Genomic DNA, 20,134 nt, shown 5'->3' with positions numbered 1-20,134 from the left:
CCTGAATTACGTACATCAGTTACATATATACAAAATGCATATCAAACAATCAGCTATGACATGTTTAACACCCCCCCTTTATTGGGTTTCTTTGAACTTGGTGTGATGATGGACATCTCCGACCACTATGACACCTTCAAACATCTATTCTAGTAACAATTTGTAATTTGTGAGTGGGAAGGCATCTTTTGGTTATTGAATAGAACACGGAGCTTCTGTTCTTGGAAGCGAACTACATACAAGGGGAGTTGCTTTCCGGACCTTGCTATCTATCAGGTGCTATTTGCGTCCTGGGAGCCGACATTGCTCTAGCGGGCTCAGCAAAGGGGGGCTGTTAGAACAGCATAATTCAAGCCTTAAGCTGTATTATTCTAACATATTCTGCCATATAACGAGACTGGCTGGCAGCTGTGAAATGATTAAATGCCCTGCAGCTCTGCTTCAAGGCTACATTCGGGAGGGAGCCGGGCATTCTTATTGGCGCTGCCTATGTTTGTGTTTCAGCGAACTCTTGTAATCCTCACGATCCTGCGGCCTTGTCCTTTTCACATACAGCCAACAATATTCCACAGTCGAGCAGAGTAAGCGGAAAATATACTGCAAAGCAATAGGAACAGAAAGCAATGAGCAATGGTTAGAAAACAAAATGGCGATTCTTGTTACATCAAAATGGCCGTTCATTGGCAAACTCGAAAACCTATATTCTGTCGTATCGTGCATGAGACGGTTGGTCCACGGCCACCAAAATGCGTTTGCGGTCTCAAAGTAGAGGTATCTGTATTTCTAGACTGACACCACCCGAGTAAAAAAAATAGTCCCTAGGTAAAATAGTCCCTTCGAAGCCTCATTTGGCTTGGAGCTCTGCAGCATGGTCTGCACCAGGTAAGTTTACTCTATGAGCCTGGCGCCTATGGCACCAGAACTGACTCTCCATATGAGCCTGGCACCATAGGCGCCAGGACCGCACCCAAACAGCTTTTGGGCTTTTGGGCTTGCTCAAAACATCTTGATGCCTGCTTCTGGGATTGCTGGACCTGGTCTGGTTCACCAGGGTTAGGCATCATGACAGCACCCCCCCCCCCAAGGCCCCTCCTAAAGTCGTTCTTCCCCGTGGTTTTGGTTTGTCTGGGAAATTTCGGTGGAATCTTTTCACCAATCAAGGTGCATGCGCGTGGTCACTGGGTTCCCAAGACCTTTCCTGTGGTCCGTACCCTTTCCAGTGGATTAAATAAAAAAGTTTTGACTTCACCATCTTGGAGTCCAGGATATTCTTAACTTCAAATTCGGGTTCCCCGTCTATAAGGACGGGGTCTGGTGCCTTGGTTAGTCTTGTCCCTGGTTGCACTGGCTTCAAAAGTGACACATGAAAGACGGGATGAATTTGCATATTAGCAGGTTAGTCCTACTTGATGGCCACCGGGTTGATAATGGCCGTTATAGAGTAAGGTCCCAAATACCTAGGGTTAAAGGTCCGCGTTCCCTTGAGAGGTATGTGTTTTGTGGCCAACCATACTTGGTCCCCTATCTGGTACTGGCGAGTATCACTTCTATGCCGATCAGCATCCTTCTTATATTTATCCTTCGCCTGTTTCAAATGTGCCATTGCCTGCTTAAAGGCTTGTGTAATCGTAGCGTGTAGATGGTCCACTGCGGGCATGTCTAAGTGTTGGGGTGAGTCAAGGTCTGAGGTTCGATGGTGGTTCCCATATAGGGTATAAAAGGGACTTTGTCCAGTTCCAGAATGTACTGAATTATTGTATGCATATTCGGCGATCCAAAGGATGTCCTTCCAATTACTCTCAGTTTGATGTAACATACAACGCAGGTATTGTTCAAGAGTCTGGTTGGTCCTCTCCGTTTGACCATGGTCGATAATCTCACGTCGACTTGCGCCAATTGACAACATTTCTTCCAAAAATGTGAAACAAATTGACTGCCCTGGTCAGAGACCAACACGGACGGAAATCCATGTAAGCGAACAATGTTTTCGAGGAATTCTTTGGCCAGGATTAAGGCTGTAGGTAGTCCTTTTAAAGGAATAAAGTGGGCCATCTTGGAAAAAAGATCCACAATAACTAGAATGGTGTTAAACCCATTACAAGGAGGTAGATCAGTAATAAAGTCTAACGATAAGGTGTGCCATGGTGTAGGCGGAATGTCTAAAGGTTTTAAGAGTCCAGCTGGTTTTTTCTTTTGACTTTTGTTTTGGGCGCAAATGCCACAAGACATCACAAATGATTTAACATCCTTTCGCCAGGTGGGCCACCAGAATTGTCTTTTAATCTTAGCTTCAGTTTTTGCAATACCTGGGTGCCCCTCCATTAGGATCCTTTGTTTAGAAATTATCGGTACTGGTTCTGGGTTCACTTCTGCCTCTCCCATCCCTATTCGGGATAAGGTGTCTGCTTTACCATTCTTACAACCTGGTCGATAGGTTATCACAAAATCGAACTCGGCAAAGAACAATGCCCATCAGAGTTGACGTGACGATTGGGCCTTGGCTGTTTTTAAATACTGTAAATACCGGTGATCGGTGATCACAGTAATGGTATGCCTGGCACCAAGAAGGTAATGCCGCCAAGCCTTCAAGGCGGATTTAATGGCTAATAACTCCTTGTCGGTAACCGCATACTTTAACTCGGGTGCCGAGAACTTTCTGGTCCAAAATGCTACTGGGTGAAGCTGGCCAGTTTCAGGATCCTTTTGAGACAGGACCGCTCCCATGGCTAGACTGGATGGATCAGTTTCCACTATGTATGGAAGTTCAGGGCGCGGGTGCTTTAACACAGGTGCAGACGTGAATTTCACTTTCAGCTCTTGGAAGGCCTTTTCAGCTTCTTCAGTCCATATAAAGCGTTTATTTTTTCGCAAGAGTGCTGTGATGGTATGTACGACATGTGAAAAATCTGGGATGAATCTACGGTAGAAATTGACAAAGCCAAGCATGCTTTGTACTCCCTTAACTGAACTTGGTGATGGCCACTTAAGGATTGCGTCCACCTTTCGTGAGTCCATTCGGACTCCCTTGGGGTCAGGATAAACCCAAGGAATTCAACTTCTGTGGCATGAAAAATGCATTTTTCTAGTTTTGCGGATAGTTTGTGCTGGCGTAATTTCTCAAGGACTGCTCGGACGTGCTTCACATGGTCATATTCTGAATAGGAGTATACTAGAATATCATCGATATACACAACAACACAAACGTCAATGAGTTCACGAAGGACATCGTTCATGAAGTATTGGAAGGCTGCTGCTGCATTGCACAACCCGAAAGGCATCACCTGGTACTCGAATAACCCATACTTAGTGCGGAAAGCAGTCTTCCATTCGTCGCCCTCTTTCACACGTACCAGATGGTATGCCCCCCTGAGATCTAACTTGGTGTATATACAGGCATCCTTCACTTGGTCTAATAGTTCAGGGATCAGGGGCAATGGGTATCGGTTCTTAACAGTTATCTGGTTCAATGCGCAGTAGTCTATGCACGTTCTGAGGTCACCTTCCTTTTTGGGCACGAAGAACAAAGCTGAAGATGCAGGGGACTTGGATGGGCGAATAAAGCCATTGGTAAGGTACTGGTCTAAATATTGTCGTAGGTGAAGGTTCTCAGGTTCCGTAAGGGCATGGATCCTGCTACAAGGGGGTTGTGCACCGGGTATGATATTGATTTGACAATCGTACAATCTGTGAGGAGGTAAGGTCTTTGCCTGTTCCTTTTGGAAGACATCCTGGAATTCTTGGTATTCTGGAGGTAGTTGCATGACTGCTGTGGTTACTGTGGCCAGGCCTATGTTTTGATTTTTCTGTGGGTAACAGGTTTGTGCACAATCCGGGAAGGTTATTCTCTTCTCTCGCCAATCAATACAAGGATTATGTGTTTCCAACCAAGGTATCCCCAGTATTATTTGGAACTGTGAGGCTTTGATTAGATCAAACACAATAGTCTCTCGATGCCCATCCTGACCCAATAGTGTCATCTCTGTGGCGGATAGAGTTACAGGCCCAGAGGAAATTTCAGTTCCATCGACTGTGGTGATGACATCTGAGGTGGTTTTTCGGCAGAGAGGTAGATTCATCCTGGAAGCCAATTCATAGTCCATGTAGTTTCGTAAGGCCCCGCTATCAATGTATGCCCTTACTGCGTGCATACGCGATGGCTGCCCTGGATCTACGAGGACCATTGATATGATGAAATGCGAGGTCTGAGTATCCTTCTTCAAGCTCGGCAAGCGGACCTCTACGCTTGTCGGGCGTGGTCGTTTCCCGAGTCTGACTCCATATGGCTTTTATCAGCAGCTCCTACCACCTTCTTGGGTGGTTTTACAGGGCAATCCCGTAGAAAATGCCCAGAAGTTCCACAATATAGACACAATTGCATTTGTCGTCTCCTTTCTCTTTCCTTCTGGGTTAAGGGTCCTTTAACCCCTCCGATTTTCATGGGTTCTGAAGCATCTGCTCCTTTGGGGTTGGCGTGAGTTTTGACCAATACCCGATTCTGTTCTGAAGTCTGTGATCTACCTGGACCACTAAGTCTATATATTCAGCGCAGTCTTGAGGTGGGTTCACGACTTGAGCCAAGACATCCTTGAGTTCTCCTTGAAGCCCTCGATGAAATAACGTGATTCGTTTTTCCTCAGGCCATCCAGTTTCCACTATCAACCTATTAAAGGTCGCGATGTAGGATAGAAGGTCCTGGTTACCCTGTCATAGGGACAAAAGTTTGTTATCCAGGGCCTGTCCTTGGGAGTGCCAGGCAAATAGTCTTTCCATGCTAGTTTGAAAGCCTTGAAAATCCCGAAGAATTGGGTCATCCTGAGTGACAAGTGGAATTGACCAATCAGCTGCACTGCCGCTGAGATATGACAATACAAAGGCTACCTTGGCTTGGTCGTTTGGGAAGGCTCCAGGTCTGCATAAAAAGTGCAGGCGGCATTGGTTCATAAACACGGCAAACCTTTTGGGATCTCCGGCAAAGCGTTCGGGTGGAGCTAATGGAATATTTCCTGGTAGGTTTATTTTCACAGGGTTACTCGATAACACAGGAGCTGGGTTACCCCCGGAACCAGGTAGGGGTGCCTGTCCAGCCTGGCTTTGCAATAGCTGCCTAGCAAGATCATCAGTTTGCTCCTTTGACAAAATCAGTTCTCTCCTTAGAGCATTAGTTTCTTGACGGGCCAAATGCACTTCAGCCCTCAGTTCCCCTAGTAATTGGGCCAATTGGTCAGTCTCTGAGGTATCCATAATACCCGGGTGGGAATTTGTGGGAAGGCTTTGCATTCTGTTACGCTCACCTGGCTCCCACAGAGGCGTTGATCTGAACTGGACAGCTGCAGTCTCCACCAATGTGACGCATAGGGCCGAGATGACGGGCTGGACTGGCCTACCTAGCTTCGTTTGCTTGGCCCGTTGGAATATCCTTCTGCAAATGGAGAAAGGGAATTAACCACCCGTGGAGTCGAGTGTAAATTCCCCCCACCCCCGCTGTTCTCCCCACAGATCACCTTTGATGTCCCCTCCTATAGTCTCACCTGATGGTTTGAAAAGATGAGCTCTCCATCCTGCATTGAGCGCAGGGGCGCGTTGATAACCAGTTGCTTCACTGGCTTGAAGGAATCGGTGAGTTCCAGAACAATAATGACTCCGAAAAATATGTAGTTTGTAAGAGTTCCAATGTCTGACTTTCACTCTTGTCCGATTCCTTGCAGTTTGCAGCTTGACCTCAGCGAAGAGTTCCTCGTGGTAGCTGACGAAGTTCAAGTAAGGATTTGGCTTATCCTACAAAGTTCAATAAAATAAGGCCAGGATGTAAGCTGCCTGTTCCCTTATTCAGGTGTGGCGAGAAAATATGAAGTTCAAGGAATTATGCCTCCGGCGGTAAAATTAGGTAAGTCTATTGCGGTGAGAATAGTTCCCCTTACTGTCCCGTTGTCTCACCTTGTTGTCCTTTTGTTCCCCTTAGGGGCCGGGGTGTGGCGAGGATGCAATGGAGACTGCGCCGACCCGTGAAGAGGAATAGTACCCCCGGCGGTAATCAGGTAAGTCTATGGGGGTAGTTACTATTGCCTCTGTTTATTTCCTTGGCTCACCTTTGCTGTTCTTGTGTTCCCCTTAGGTGCCAGAATGCGGCGGAATGTGCAGAAGGATGCGGTATCGTGAGGATGCTGCGAGGGCCGGTGAGTTCAGCGCGGCGCTGCAGCAGGCGAGGCGGCACGCGTAAATGCTTCTTTCTTCCAGTTCGAAGGTGCGGTGGATCCGGAATCCAGGTAAGGATCGAAGGTTTGCTCTTATTCTAACCTTTCTCCTTCTGTTCCTCCCTTTTTCTAGGAGCTGCAGACTCGAGGCGGGCGTGGCAGAAGACTGGATGCAGGCTTGCAGACACAGTGAGCATTACGCTGCTGGATGCAGAATAACACGAAGAGTGTGCTGCTCCTTGGGTGTGGTTTAAATAGCCTCCAAAGTAGTCCCAGGTGAGTATTCTTCCCCAGCCCCACCCGAGTAAAAAAAAAAAAATAGTCCCTAGGTAAAATAGTCCCTTTCAAGCCTCATTTGGCTTGGAGCTCTGCAGCATGGTCTGCACCAGGTAAGTTTACTCTATGAGCCTGGCGCCTATGGCGCCAGAACTGACTCTCCATATGAGCCTGGTGCCACAGGCGCCAGACCGCACCCAAACAGCCCCTAACAGGGGCTTTTGGGCTTGCTCAAAACACCTTGATGCCTGCTGCCGGGGTTGCTGGACCTGGTCTGGTTCCCCGGGGTAGGCATCATGACATAGGCATGGTCTGTCAGGGCTATTTGCCAATAGCCTGACATTAGGTCAAATGTACTGAGGTATTTGGCTGAACCACGTTTGTCCACCAGCTCATCTGTCCTAGGTAAAGGATGGGCATCAGTCTTTGTGACTGAATTTAGAGCTCTACAGTCCACACAGAATCTCAACTCCTTGGATCCTGCCTTTGCCACTAGTACAACTGGACTAGACCATGGACTTGTAGATGGCTCTATTACCCTGAGATCTAGCATCTTGTTGACCTCTTCCTTTAGGTGGGTTATTACATGGTCTGACATCCTGTTACCTCTGCTTTTACCAGGTAAACAGTCACCAGTGAGAATATCATGCAGACCCCAAGGGGTCAAGCCTGGTGATAGTGAAAACCGGGAGGCAAATAGATTTAACAGAAACTTGCACTCCTTTTGGTGTTCCAGTGTCAGATTAGAAGAGATTAGAAGAGAGATTCACTCCTTCTATCTTCTCATATACAGCTTGTCCCCACTCTCCTCCTCCTCCTGAGCAGAAGCTAGAAGCAAAGCTCCCACTTCTGGTCTTGAGACATAGGCTTTTAGACAGTTGGTGTGAAAGTCCCTGGGGGCCTCCTTAGGATTGCTTAAGTCCACCAAATAACTGACCTCTCCAAGTTTTCCCACAACCTTGAAGGGTCCAATCCATTTGTCCTGGAAAGCCCTCTGCCTTGTAGGTACCATAACTATAAGTTGCTGGTCTTGAGTAAACTCAACCATGTTGGCCTTCTGGTCATGCCAATGCTTCTCCAGAGCCTGACCTGCCTTCAAGTTATCAGATGCTTCTGTCATTATGTGTGTCATTCTCCTCCAGAGACCAAGCACATAGTGACTCTCACTGGCTTGGGGGAAGGAGCACTCTCCAACCCCTCCTTAATTAGGGCCAATGGACCTCTAACTGGATGACCATAGAGAAGCACAAAGGGACTAAATGCAACTCCCTCCTGAAGGACTTCTCAATAAGCATATAGAAGGCATGACAGTAGAAGGTCCCACTTTCTCCTAAGGGGTTCCTCTAAAGCACATATCATTCTCTTCAAAGTACGGTTAAACCTCTCTACCAACCCATTCGTCTGGGGATGGTAGGCAGTTGCGAACTTGTAAGTCACTCCACAGTTTTTCCACATGGCCTGCAGGTAGTCGGATATAAGGTTGGATCCTCTGTCAGAGATGACTTCCTTAGGAAAGCCTACCATGGTAAAAATACCAAGTAGGGCCTTAGCAACAGCCTGAGATGTATCCGTCCTCATATGTATGGCTTCAGGATACCTAGTAGCATGGTCTACTACAACCAATATAAATCGATTGCCTGATGAGGTTGGAGGGTCTAAGGGACCAACAATGTTGATTCCTACCCTCTCAAAAGGGATTCCCAACACTGGGAGAGGCACCAAAGGTGCCACATTCTTGGCTCACTCTTCCCAGATGTCTGACAAGAGTGACAGCTCCTACAGAATGTATCTACATCTGACCCCAACTTAGGCCAGTAGATATAAAGAGAGAGCTTTTCCTTGGTCTTCTTAAAGGTTAAGTGTCCAGACAAAGGAATCTCATGGGGTAACTGTATCAACTGTTGTCTTATCTCTAGAGGCACTACAAGTCTTCTGTAGTCCCCTGGAATAGACTCAGTTTGTCCACTGTAGAAGAGGCAATTTTCCCAGTACAACCTGTCCTTCCCTGGCTCTTAGTAAAGACTGCAGCTCAGGATGGTCTTTAGGATCCAGATCTCCAACAGGGGGAAGGCCTTCTTCCAGATCTGAATCTTCAGCAGCTCATTCAATCTTTCTTGGTTGTTCCTCACACTTAGCCTCAGCTGGTGGAGAAGTCACAGGTGTGACTTTGGACAGTACTCTCGGGGATGTCCTTGTTGGTTGCACGGGAGTGCTCTCTGGCTTTTTCTTTGAGACCTTGGGTTTCCCCTTTGTCTCTTCTTTCTTAGAAATAGCAGTTAGTAGTTCCTGTGGGCTGAGTGTTATAGTTTCTTCTGTAACATCCTCTGGAGCATCAGTAAGGTACTCTTTCTGGCCTTCCTTGTCTGTTCCTGTTTCCTCTTACTGGGTGGAGGCCTAGGGGTGCTTGATACAACTACAAGAGTTTTTAAGTCATTCCCCAATAGGACTCTCCCAGGCACCTCACTCTGCACACTAACAGGTATCTTGACAGTCATGTGGTTGCACTGGATGAGAGCTGGTAAATGCTTGGAAGCATTTTAACAGGGCATCCAGCAAGCTTAGTGAGGCCTTTGAGAGCCTCAGCAACATCCTCAGGTTTGAAAAAAGATTCATCCACCCCTGCAATGCTGGCCCTTGTGTCTCTAGTGACAGGGGTCTCCTGACCATTTACAAGTACACTGTCCTTGTAATATTCTTTTGTGTTATCTGGAATTGAATTATAAACATCTAAATTCTGCTGTTCCCACAGACACAGAGACACTAAAGAAACAATGGCAGAGACTCCAATGGGATCTTCAGTCAGTAGTTGAAAGTTTTCACTTGCCGTATGTAATTCTCCCTCTGGGGAAAAAGCTAAGGAAGCAGTGTGGGCCCCTGAAGGTTTACCCTTTCTTCTGGGATCCCCTTTCGCATGGTTAGTAGACCCACAAGCATCACATTTTCCAAATAGGGGTTTCTGCTGACCTCCCTCTGATTTAGCACCAGAGGTTTTACTAGCCTGATTCAGTTTCCCTTGTGGTTTACCCTTTTCCTGTCTGGGGCCCTCTTTTGGATTATAGGTATTGGAATTCTCTTTGCCATCTTTCATTTGCTGTTTCCCATCATCCTTCTTCTGAGTTGCCCCAGAATCCTTGTGAGTAGCCCTGTTGGCAACCCACAAGTCAGCAGCCTTTGCTAACTTCGGATCAATGTCTTTAGAGTCAGCCAAGTTCCTGTCTCAGCCCAGGAAAGCAAGAATCAAAAATAGATTCCAACAAAAATAGATTTCTCATTCCTTCAAAAGTGTTAACTCTGTAACCGTTTACCCAACCATCTAAGTTCTTCAAACATTCACACACCCAGATGGCCCAAGGGGTACCATCATGCTTTTTGAGGGTCCTAAACCTCTTAAGGTACTGGCAAGGAGTCTTCCCAAATCTAGCTATCAAAGCTAGCTTTATATTTTCATACTCCAATCTTCCAAGTTCCCCCACCTCCATTACAGCATCAGTTGCAACCTGGGTGAGCCTAGACAAAAGCCAAGGAATCAGCTGATTCCCTGTAAAACCTTGAATCATATAGTTATACTCAAAAGAAGCCAACCAATCCAAAATATAAAGTTTCAACCCACACATACAGCTTCCTTAGGCACGCAAGGTCTCTTAGGACTGGAAGACCTAGAAGACTCTGGGATAGAACCATTTAATTTTCAAGAGACAATTTCTTCATTTCAAGAGCATGATGCATTTCCATTTCTCTGAGTTTGATTTCTTGGTGTTTACTTTCAGTTTTCATTTGGATCCTTTTGAACTCTAACTCAAGTTTTGTTTTTTCAAGAGAGACACATTCTGGACTCAGTACTGGACCTGGTAGGGTCCCTGTGGCTAAAGGTTGAGGCCTAAGAGCTTGTTGATGTGCAGAGGGGCTCACATCCTGATACTCCTCCAAATCTTCTTGCTCCTCAATAACATTGGAGTTAGACTCTGAATCATTATCATCCTCATCAACATTTCCCACAGGTGTAACAGGCCTACTTCTCAGACTTTTAAATTCCAACAATTTTACAATCAATTCATTGTTCTTTCCTTTAACAGATAGGTTCCTGACCTTACACATTTCCTTCAGTTGATCTACTGCTACAATGATCAGGGCCTCCTGTCTGTAGTTATCCATATCAGACATGATACAATTGCTTTTCTAGTGGTGCTTAGTTTTGTGAAGGTTACTATTTGAACATAAATAAAGCAGAACTCTCAATGTAACAACTCCACAATTTATCCTCACCGTCTGCCACCAGTGTTAGGCAAAGTTTGTATATAGTACCCTCTGATACCACTACACACAACTATGACTAAAGGTGTTAGCAAAACCACCCTTTGGTATAAGTCTGTACCATACAGTTTTTGGTAGCTAGCTGAGCAAGCAGGCTTATCTCAAGAGGGAATGTGAGCTTGTAATGAGGTTACACAGAGGTCTACAATTACAAGTATTCAAATAGACTCTTATACTCAAGGTTTCTTGGTAAAACACTTATTAATTAATTACTCTGTCAGTTAGAAAACATTCACTAAAAGGAGGCAATCAATATCACACAAGAAATATACTACAGTACTTCACACTATCAGGGTCTGAGGAATTTAAACTACTTCGAAGGAGGAGCAAAATAGCATTCAGAGCATATGAAGTAGGAGCAAAAAGGAATACATTGATAAAAATGAATAACAGAGTTACTCTTAAACAGTGCAAATAGTTTGAGTTCACCACAGGAGTTGTTCCAATGCAATAGATAGGCCAAAGTCAATGGGCTAGAGTCTTCTATAAGTAAAATGGTTCTGGTAGTTTAAATAGTTTAAACGGAAAAGTCTTTGCATTGGTTCTCAGAAGTAGTTCAAAGAAGAAAGGTTCATATGTCGGGTCACAAGCTGACTAGGCCTGCAAGTTGCCAAAGTTTCACGCACTTTCGCAGTGTGAGGTAAGTTCTCTTGGTCAGGTTTTCACAGTACCTTATATTGAAGTAAAAGATGCAGCTCAAGGCTTCTGTTCCTGGCAGTTCCTGCAGATCTCGCTGTTCCTTAGCCTCAGTTGTGGGGACAATAGGGTTGACGGCGGGGGACTCCTGCACTGCACAGGAACTGGTCGCAAAGCTGGCAAACTGGCAAACCTTCGATTCCGGCAGCTGTCGTCAAGCACACAAACTGGTGTCCTTCTCCCTGGCTATTCAGTTTCCTGCAGCACTCAGCATCCAAACAGCCCCGAGAATGGTATCCAAGTGGCTTATGAGTTGATTGGTCCCACCAACTCAAACGAAGAAGTCGTCCTTGAAGGGCTTCTCTGTGGAGATGAACTTGGCGATTCGGACCTGCAGCAGGGCTTCACCAGGCAAACCAACGGTCCAGGAATTGCAGCAGTCGTCCTCTTCCAGCTCATCTTCTGTTCTTTCGTTCCAGTGGTCGACTCTGCCTTCCAAACCAACAGACTCACCTTTTAAACAGTTTTCCCCCATTCATTCCGGCCTAGCTGCCACTCACCCAGCAGGGTGGCTGTCCTTGCCAGACAGTCAGCTAGCCAATCACGCCAGAGTGCATTTGGGTCTCCTACGAGACTAAGCACAGAGAGTTTCGGGCACCTCCCTCACTTCCTGCCCACCCCAGACACTCAAGCGCCAGAGGCAGTCTTTAGTCCTGAAGCCTGCCAAAGGCATAGGAACAAAGGGACCAAACCTAGTTTGGCGTGCAGAGACAAACTCTAGAAGGACCTTTCCAAACAGAAATGGTGAAAAAAGAAGACCGGGACCCGTTTAAACAAAGGATGCTCAGACGCCATCTTGAAAAACATGGCCCCCGGAATTTAACGCTACCGGTGTTCGCGGTCGGGAAAAATCATGGATGTTTGTTGTAAAACTACTGCTACCAGTCATTTCGAGAGGAAAGGTTAGTATTTGACTGCTACATGAGTTGCTATACATAGGGGATGCTAGGTCACCCCTCCAGCACTCTATTGTAAGATAGGGTGTGCTGGGTCTAGGAATTTTATAAAAACTAGTAAAGTCAATTTAACTCTACTTTCTCTGGGAAACAGTAGTTTATCCCAGATAAGGGCCCTCATTACGACCTTGGCGGAGAACCATGGTGCTATTAGCACCATGGTCCATGGCGCTAAGTTTCCAACTCCGCCATGGTGGTTGGCGGACTTACCGCCCCATTCCGACATTGGCGGGGCGGTAAGTCCCCAATCCCCATTTACCCTTCCCCATTCCCATTTTTGCCCCATAGGGCATAATGGGAGTGGGGAAGGCGTTAATTACGCCACCGTAAATTACGGTGGCGTAATTAACAACAAGGTCCCTTAGCGCCATGGATTTTAACGCCTGCAAAAAGCAGGCATTAAAATCACCATGGCGCTACGGGAACTCGTACTCAGGCGGTAAGGGTCGGCGAAGTTTACGCCGGCGTAAACCCCTTACCGCCTGGGTCGTAATGAGGGCCAAGGTATTTAAACCTTGGGACAGCCTAAAAGGCTTCCCTGTGCCACTGCACTTAGGGTGCTGTGTGACACACATGAAAAGATGATGCCCATGGAGTTGTATTAAACTCCATGATCAAAGAACAAAAGAGTAAAACACACATCAAAATACATGATCGAGTGGGAAAAAAAGCTCACACTCTCTCCAGGTAAAAAAATGAAGTCCTCAAAACCCAGCAAAGTTGCGGGGGGTCTCTAAGGTTAAGGGAATTAGCACATTTATGAGAATTCTCTGTAACAATAGCTGTCAGCGATGGGCAGGCCTGGATTGGAGACAAGATCTTTTTTGAACTTTTTCCTTCCAGACTTCGAGTGAGAGGTATGATAGGTGATAGAGTAGCAGTTAGAGTAAATGGGAGAGATGGAGAGCATTGTTGAAGGAGAGAGCAGTGAGATGGAAAAGGGGAGAGAAAGAGGAGGAGAAAATGCAAAGCACGGAGAAACTGCACAATGAACGACACACTCACCAGGTGGCCCAGCAGAGAGACAGCTGCAGACAAATCAGGTACATAATACATCCCAGATTGCTGAAAACAGAGTGGGTAGCTTCCTTCAAGCAGATTGTAGGGAAGGGGGTGGTAGCCCATTAGTGGAAGGTTTCAGCAGCCCACTGCCACTGTGTGAATGAGTCAAGCCACTCAGACCGGGGTGAAAAGCAGAGGCAGGATGAGTATAGGGAAGGGGGGTTCAAAGGGTGGCAAGTAGTTCTTATCTGAGTGAGATGTGGCTAAGATGGCGCAAGGTGCTTAGAGTCAGATGCAGCAGAGGCTCACACTGCTCCTGCAGCAGGTGGGAAGTAAGGCAGATCTCAGGTGGTTCGAACCCTGGTGTAAAATGCACACACAGCCTTGAATCACCAATCAAAAGGCACTTGTTGAAGCCAGGACATCCAGTCGTAGTAACTGTACTTGGGGCGCCATACCATCGGCGCCTAGTAACTGCAGCACAAAACACTGCGCCGTGGCAAGTTGTACATCTTCATTTGCCAGCATCTTATAGAGGGAGCATCGTAAAACATGTACGTATTAAGAGAAAGGGTTCACCAATGCCAGGGGTTTGGTTTGCAACCAGTCTGCAGAGAAGGACTGCTTCTTAAGATCAGGCCGAGTGAAGGCAATACTAGTGTGTGTGCCAGTGAAGAAAGCTGTAGATCAGTGCCAACCTCAGTTATGTAACAAGATGTTAGCAACAATACAGAAAGAAAAGTTGGCCTGTAGCACTCTATTGGATCCCAATTGCTTAATGCTACCTAACCTAAGGCGTCTCCAGTCAATAAATCTAAAAACATTACATAGTGGTAAATTTCAGAGTGGATCATAATACCGAAAAACACAGCAAACATCAATTAAATAAATAAAGGAGAGTGAGGTAAAGGGGTTAAAATGGGCTGGGATGGGGTTGATGTGGCATTATAAGGGTAAAAAACAGGGGGTTTGGGGGCGGGGCCCCCTCAAATTAAAACAAATTATAATTTGGTATTTTGTCAGCAATTCGATTTACCAGTCTGTAATTGTGCTCGGTAAGATTACATATAACCAACCTAAGGGTGCCATTTGCAGTGCACAGTGGCGAAAACAAGGCTCTCCCACTTTCCCCTGGTGGTGGGCCGAAAAGCAGAGTCAGGACGATTATAGGGTGGGGGGGTTGAAGGGTGGCAAGTTGTTCTTAGCTGAGTGAGATGTGGCTGAGATGGCGCAAGGTGCTAAGAGTCAGATGCAGCAGAAGCTCATGCTTCTCCTGCAGTAGGTGGGAAGTAAGGCTGATCTCTGGTGGGACAGACCCCACTGCAAAATCCGCACACAGCCTTCAATCACCAATCGCAAGGTATTTCTTGAAGCAAAAACATCCAGTCTTAAGTGTACTTGGGGCGCCATACCATCGGCGCCTAGCAACTGCGGCACAAAATACTGTACGGTGGCAAATTGTACATCATTTGCCAGCATTTTAAAGAGGGAGCATCGTAAGGCATTTACGTATTAGAAGAAAGGGTTCACCAGTGCCAGGGGTTTGATTTGTAACCGTTATTCAGAGAAGGACGGCTTCTTAAGATCATGCTGAGTGTCAATAAACGTGTTTGTGTGTGTAGGCCAGTGAAGAAAGCTACAGATCAGTGCCAATCTCAGCCTTGTCACAAGATGTTAGCAACAATCCAGAAAGAAAAGTTAGCCTGCAGCACTGTATAGGATCCCAATTACTTAATGCTACTTAACCTAACGGGTATCCAGTCAATATATCTAAAACATTACAGAGTGGTAGAGTGTACCATAATATCTAAAAACACAGGAAACATTAATTAAATAAAAGAAGGGTAGTTGGGTAAAGGTTTAAAATAGGTCCGAATGGGGTTGGGATGGTGTTATAAAGGTAAAAAAACAGGGGGCTTAAGGGGATACCCCAAAATAAAAAAAAAATATATAATTTGGTGTTTTATCCGCAATGCAATTTACCACTCTGTAGTTACTCTGTACCTCTGTAAATCAGGCTGACCGCAACGCCGCAACAAACGCGCCAAAGCGGCTAAGAGGCACTTCACAGATACTTCACCCAGGTGCACGCGCGCGGGTGCCCACACGTGATGCTTTATGTAGCTGCACGTCCCATAGAGGCGGAGCTTGTATATTTAAAGAGCAAATGTGCTCAGAAAAGATCCTAAATAACGAAATATAAGAATACAAAAGGAGTATATTAGTCCACCGTTCTCTGTAGCGGAGAGTTAGCCAAAGTAGTCTTGTATCTGAGAGCAAATACTGTAGCAGTTGATGATAATCTCATGAACCAAAAGCGGTGAGCAGAGACAGCGGCCAAGAGGCACTTCAGAGGTTCTTCGTCCAGGTGCGCGGGTGTGAGTGCACGCGCGTTATGTTTTATGTAGCTGCACGTCCCAAAGAGGCGGAGCTTGTATATTTAAAGAGCAAATGTGCTCAGAAATTATCCGTAGCAGTTGATGATAATCTCACGATCCAAAAGCGCTGAGGAGGGAAAGCGGCCAAGAGGCACTTCACAGGTACTTCGCCCATGTGCAAAATAATGTCCTGAACCTCACCCCGGTACACAACATCCAGCAACGTCTGACCCTTAAAACGCCAGTGCAGTCTACAGATCTCCAAATCTGACAACCGAAACTGCAACCAGATCGGGGAGTGGTCCGACCATGTCCTCAGTAGCATCTTGAAACACATGCTTTGAAATACTTGTGTATAGGCACGTTATAAATTCCATATCATATAATATCATGTCATGTAGCTACTGGTATTGTGAACCCAATCCAGGCCCACCATAATGTAGTCTATATGCAAGTTCATGTCTTGCACAGAAGAATAAAAGGAAAAGTCCTATCATGGTGTAGCGTTCTCCAAAGATCATGTAAGCCTAGATCCTCCATCCCCCCATGTATAGCCCTAGCAGTCAATGACAACACCTCACCCCAGGAGTTGAGTTATCTAACTCATGATGTAGAAATGTATTGAAATCACCCGCCACTATCGGCTGAGTTTGAGAAAATGGCATACACCTAACGCAGACATAGTCATAGAACCGAAGATCATCAATATTTGAGACATACACATTAACAAATGTGTTCAATTGCCTTTGCAGCGTCCATGAAATAATCACATAGCACCCTTGGGGATCACAGTCGAAGCGCAGTGGTTGAAACACCAGTGATTTATGGATAATTGTGAGGACCCCATGGTAATACAAAGAATATGAAGCATACAATCGAGAATTGGCCATCCCCATAGAGGTTGGTGTCCCCGTCAAAGTGGTTATCACTGTGGCCCTCTCCCTCGGCATCGCTATGGTAGGCTGAGGCAGCTGCCTCCCTAATGGAGCTGGTGGCAGCAGACTGTGTCCCGTCCGCCTCTGCTTCCACCACAGTGGACAAGTCCTGTGTAGCAGATTCATCAGCTGGTGTCTCGGATGGTGTTTGGGTGTCCTGTGGCCTGCCCTGTGTTGGTGCTACTGCTCTGTGTGGCAGTCTGGGAATTGATATTGCCATCATCATTGGGCCTGGATTCCTTGACGGGTGTCATGGCCTATGCGGCAGCAACCTGGCCGTCACTGTCAGCACCCGTGCCTTTGGGGGACCAGTGATGGTGGTATGTGCATGATGCATACATTGGTGTTGGTGCAGTTTTTCCCATTTGATGCATTGCATGCTTATAGTTGTGGCGGACAGGGTGCTTGTAATGGGGCGGCATATCGGCATAAGTCGGGTACTCACATTTTAGCAATGGTGTCTGCTGTGTGGCCTACTGTTGTATTGTGGTTTGCATTATGTGTGACACAATCAGTTTTGCTGTGTGTTTGGTGTCTGTTGGTCATGGAATTGGCATGCAGCATGCATATCAATGTGACAGTGTTTGTTCCACCATCTGGACCTGGATATGTAAATGTGTGTATGATGGGGCATGCATTGCCTTACTTCACTATCACATTACTTGGCCTACATCATGCTTTGGTTATCTGTGGTTTGTGGGGACACTCACCTCCATCTGCCGATGACGGTACTCCCAACTCCACATTTCCAAATCCCTCGATTGGCTCCATGCTTATGGTGCTGCTGCATGTTTCCTCCCACCTTGTGAGTTTTGTGGGAGAGTGGTCCCCGCCGCCTGTTGCCAGATCCTGCCACTATTTGCGGCGTCGAGCCAACTCAGACGCGTTAGTACCTCCATGCCGGTAATGACTGTATTTTACCATGATTCTCGTAATGATGCCCAGAGTATGCTATACTCCCTCTTATTCCCAGGTCTGAAGAACAAACTCAAGGCCAATCTTCAAAGGTATAATTGACTGGCAGACATCAGACTGATAATAGATAGCAGGCTAATTGATGGGTAGACCAACTCACCAGCACCTGGATGTCAACCTGTGTGCTCCTGGCATATGTGGAAAAGTACTGACGGATACAAGGGTGCCAACCATTTATAGAGGGCCACGTAGTAAAGAGCCCTATAGTTTGTGTAACCAATGGGATGTTGTGTATTTGATGATGTTCATAGTGACCTGTATGAAGGGAGGGCTTAGTTGCCCCACCTGATGTTAGAGACCCAATCACCTTCCCAACAAGCATGGAACGTATACCTAGATGTTCCCTTTAACCCTATCACTTTCTCAAATAAGTTTTTATAATTTACTTTGTAGGATGACGTCAATAGTGACACATTTTTACTATTTAAATTTGCTTTTTTATAAAACTTTGCTGAGCGAGAAGATCGAGATAATTGTCGATGTTCGTTGTAACTCCCTGTTTTAGACAATTGTAAATAAAACAGATGTAATTTGCTAACTTCCTGAGTTTGATTATTGATGTTTGAGTATCGTCTGCATCCCCATCCATCTCAAACTATTGCTATCTCGTCTTAAAGGGCTGGGTCCGTAACTCCAATTCAATGTGAATTGTAGGAAACAAAAGTCTGCCTGCAAACCCCTACTTCAAAGGAGGCCCATGTTGTAACCAAGCGGTGCATAGTGCTCAGTTAATTAGGGAGACACTTTGATGAAAAGCAGACAGGAAGATGGGTGGGACTTAGAAGTATATGTTGTCATCCTTCCCCTGTCTGTTGCCAAGTACTCTGATTCTGACCTGAAGCATCACTGGAGATTGTTGGTGGGGACCCAGGATTGGTTAATTAAGGTGGGTTTGGCCTGCAACAATGACTGGGGCACGTTTGGCTTTAAAAGAGGGCTGAGCCCCTCACTGATCAGATCATCTGAAGACTTTGCAAGGAATAATAAGGACTCATTTGGACACGAGCTGAAGGTACAGTCTAACTTACATCTTCTGCCAGTGAAGGAAGGCCAGGAGTTCCAAGAGGGAAGCACAATCCCTCCCCTAAACATCTCCCAGGGAACACAGGGAGATACCGGACTCAAAGGACACATCCAGCAGCTCCAGAACTGGTACTCGGCCAGCAGACAGAGTGCCCTGTTAGGTTTTGACAGCAAGCTTCCTAGGTGGGAGCCATTGCCCACTAACACCCTCCTGAGCTTTGGGCTGTCCGCCTTGAAAGGACATGAGCCCTGCGAAGAAGCTAAGAAGAGTGCCATACAGGCATCATTCAGCGTCCATCTTTTTAAGGACAATTTCGAGACAGTTGTGTCCTCGAACCGCATCCGGCTGCACTGCTGATTGTTTTCACACTGCAGTCGCCTGAGCAGTCCGAGACACTTCGACCAGCATTCCAGATCCACCAACCAGCACAGAGACAACAATTCTTGACCCCGAGCCGCCACGCCGGATGGCCTGCAGACGTCTGTCCAGCCTCGCTTGCCGAACTGCCTGTCTCCCACCACTAATTCTAAGCGTCCTGGAATCGCTTCGATGCTGTCGAGCACCAAGAAATTCTTCAGCACCAGGTACATTGTGGTTCTGCACGCTGGTCCTTCTCCGAAGGCCCCTAGAGACAGTTACAACCTTTTGCCCCTTTGGTGTTGAAACCAAATAACCTTGAACTCAGAGACTGATTACTTTACCAACTACCCTCCTGTCAGTATCCAAGGTGCATCCCTTTCTTCGTGAAACTGTCTGTCCTTTGTGTTCCTTTATAGTGTGGGTTGTAGATTGTGGTGTGCTAGAACTGTCTATTGTGATAATAATAAAGTAGATATTTGTATACAACCTTGACTGGACAGTTTATCATAGAGGAATAACTGTATTAGCGTGTTACATCTAACCAACAATCCACGACCTTTCAGATTCGCATTTATAAAGGGCTACAAACCCTCAGGCATCTGAGGGCTGCTTATTATTACCCACGGTGTGTGTGCTCATTTATCGACCTCGGAAGGATGAAAGGCTGAGTTTGGCCGGGATTCGAACCTGCGTTAGCAAACTCTGCACTGATGTCAAAGCGAGCGCTCCACTTGACCGACGTTCAATCCACGTTACCAAAACTGGACAAGGAGGCATTATAATTTACTTGTATTACAATCTGTTTGCATCCTTTTGGGTGTACTAGAGTTGTGAAGTTGATTGATGGTTTAGAAACCAATATTCATCCATGGACCACTGGTGCCCCAGATGTTGATTCGTCACACCAACCCCAACTTGCAGTGAGACCCTCAACTACCACCACCCCCCAACAGCACAAATCTGGGTACCTACCCAGGGACGTTGGACTCAGTGTCTCAATTGGCCCAGCATAATAAAGCAACCCTCAGGA

General features: G+C 46.4%; 1 protein-coding gene across 1 annotated transcript in view; it reads right to left on the bottom strand.

The window, feature by feature from the left end:
* LOC138567794 (cytochrome P450 2F2-like) overlaps window positions 1–20,134 on the bottom strand; it is an 832,705-nt gene that overhangs the window by 289,952 nt on the left and 522,619 nt on the right. The window lies entirely within an intron of this gene.

Source organism: Ambystoma mexicanum, chromosome 2p (assembly GCF_040938575.1).
Source record: "Ambystoma mexicanum isolate Mex_15411 chromosome 2p, UKY_AmexF1_1, whole genome shotgun sequence".
NCBI lineage: Eukaryota > Metazoa > Chordata > Amphibia > Caudata > Ambystomatidae > Ambystoma > Ambystoma mexicanum.
Note: the sequence above shows the minus strand (reverse complement) of the source record. Positions and strands in the feature narration are given on the sequence as shown.